Raw genomic sequence first — 2,687 nt, forward strand, 5'->3', positions numbered from 1 at the left:
TGTGAAAATATTGTTTTTAATTTGTGACTTTATTCCAACAATTATATTTGTTAGACACTTATCTATACTCTTTAGATAAGGAAAAATCATTTTCTAAGAGAGAAAACATAGAACCCTGAACACTAAACTTATCCACAAGAGCCTCAGCATAATAATATAAGAAACCTCACCTTTCTTTCCTTCACCTTTTTGATATTGTCTCTAAGCTATCACTTGATTATATCACAAAAATTCTCACTTTAGAGTTAAGTATATAAACTACTGATTTCTGGGTCCAAATCACTTCCTAGTATGCTGAACTACCGTGACCTTAAAAATATATATTTAATATGGCGTTAGCCTAGAGAGACTATGCCTGTTTTTATTGCTAAACCCTGTTAAACTTTGCAACATTGTTTAAAACTAGAGATTCAATAAATGTCATGTAGAGATTTGTGAAGGTTGTGGTTCTATTTACTGGATAATTTGTAGTAGCTTTTTTTCAGAATAGCAAGTATTGAGCAGAGAATCATGCTATTTCTTATTCTTTAAACATGAAAATGTCTAGGCAAAATTAAGATTATTATTAAATTTAATAGGAGAAAAGAAGAAATTTATGCATTTAATATTGGCAGCTAAGGAAATTGCCTTATGAATTCAATCCTTATTTCTAGAGCAAGCTTGGTTATACTCAAATTTTACAATAGTACCACATCCCTGAGGATAGTTTTCCAGCCATTTTTAAGAACACTAACAAGCCAGATCTGTATTTCCCATATACAATCTACCAACAGATGTTATATGTGCCAGTACAATATAGTTATAGATGCATGCTATGCCAGATGTGAGTTATTTCCATCATCAAAGTAAAATGAATTTCAGTAGTAAAGGCAAATGAGATATCTACAACACCAACCAGGATCAGAAAGAATGGAAATATTAACAATTCTGTACAGAGATAAAAAGATTCTCAAGATGATCCATGTGCCCTTGGTATCTGAAGAACTGAGACTCAGGCTCAATGCTCAGCACTTTCCTCTCTGGCCCACTGCTTCTTCATCAATGAGGTGAAAATGCAAATTTGCACACTCTACACTAAGGAATTAGAATATGTGGGAACCACTCTTTGCAAGGGGGCAACCCTCAATGTGTTTTAGAATATAAATGAAAAGGAAGAAGACTGTTTTTGTTATTGTTCTTTTTGTTTTGTTTTGTTTTGTTTTTTGAGCTCCTGGGCATACTGAATTTATTTGGGCAGAGATTGGGGGAAAGGGCCCTCTACCTAGAAGAAGGTGTTGGGCCTCTTGGTGGTGAAGGGTGGCTTGTGCTGCCAACATAGGATCCAAAGGGGCAGTGGGAACTTAATCTTGGAGTTGTGGAACTGCTTGACTGCCAGGTGCTGGCACTTGCTGGCTGCAATCTCCTCCACCTTCATGATCTGGATTGAGTGGGCCCGGGTACCCTATGTCTAGATCTACAAAAGAGGGGAGGGCACAGGGTGTCAGAGTGTGCTGGCAAACCTATAGAATGCCTGCCCAAGGACCCAGCACATCCTGTCAGACACAGCAATTGCCTGGGGACCCCAACTTGAGGCTGGCTGGGGGGCTAGGTGGCTGCAGCTTCTGGTCCCAGCAGATGGTGGCCACAGGGGACGTAGAACCCCCCACATTCACTTCGAGGGGCACAGTCACAGCCCTCCAAAGGCCACAAGATCCACTTGCTATCTGCACCTCTATTTAAAGACATTTTATGTTTTAAGAGTGCCTTTTATTTCTGGGAGCCAGACTTTTTACTGAAAAAAATCCGTGAAAAAACTACCTTTAATGTTCTCAGTGATCCCTTGCTACAATGTATTCATAATTTATATTTGGGAAAAATAAAAACATGAGGTCCGTGAAAATTGAGGAAGTATACAAGGAAGAACAATGGATGTGTAATTTGGGCTTGGCTATAGCTTAGTGGAAGACAGAAGTGAGTAGCACTCCCATCCCACTCAAAACGGTCTAAAGTCATAGAACAGCTAAGAGTATTCTTTTATCTCCCAAACTCATTTATTCAGGGTCATAAATGTCCCTCTAAGATTTACATCAATTTAAAGAGTGCTGATTTGAAAGAACTAGGGGCAAAATACAGGTCATTATCAACATTATGTAAAAGACAAAAATAGGGCGGTGCCTGTGGCTCAAAGGAGTAGGGCGCCAGCCCCATATGCCAGAGGTGGCGGGTTCAAACCCCACCCCCAGACAAAAACTGCAAAAAAAAAAAAAAATCAGATTGGATAATATATCATAATGATAGGAAGAAATATTGAAAAAAATATTTTATGAAAATAAAGCAGATTATAAAAATTCTGGAAGAAAATTCTTTAAAACATCAACAGTGATGACATCTGGGTGGTGGGATGATAGTATTATAGATTGCTTTAATTTCCATCGTCTCAGTCGATATTGTGCTGCTGTAACAGAATACCTGAGCCTGGGTAATTAATGAAGAACAGAAATCTATTTCTCGCAGCTCTGGAAGTAGGGAAGTTCAAGATGAAGGGTCTTGATGAAGGGACTTGCAGGTCTCTAGTTCTCAGATGATACTTGGGAAGCTGCTTCCTCCACAAGGGGGAAATGCTGTTCCTCAGATGACAGAAGAATGGAAGGGATCAAACGCACCCCTCAAAGACCATTTTAATGTGGCATTTTTCCATTCATGAGCAC

General features: G+C 38.9%; 1 non-coding gene across 1 annotated transcript; it reads right to left on the minus strand.

The window, feature by feature from the left end:
* Positions 1-1,628: 1,628 nt before the first annotated feature.
* LOC111724589 lies at positions 1,629-1,763 on the minus strand. Its single transcript, XR_002772865.1, has one exon. It is a non-coding gene; the product is annotated as a small nucleolar RNA SNORA68 (small nucleolar RNA).
* Between the last annotated feature and the right edge of the window lie 924 nt (positions 1,764-2,687).

The sequence above is a fragment of the Otolemur garnettii genome, unplaced genomic scaffold (assembly GCF_000181295.1).
Source record: "Otolemur garnettii isolate 467f Iridium unplaced genomic scaffold, OtoGar3 scaffold00001, whole genome shotgun sequence".
Classification (NCBI taxonomy): domain Eukaryota; kingdom Metazoa; phylum Chordata; class Mammalia; order Primates; family Galagidae; genus Otolemur; species Otolemur garnettii.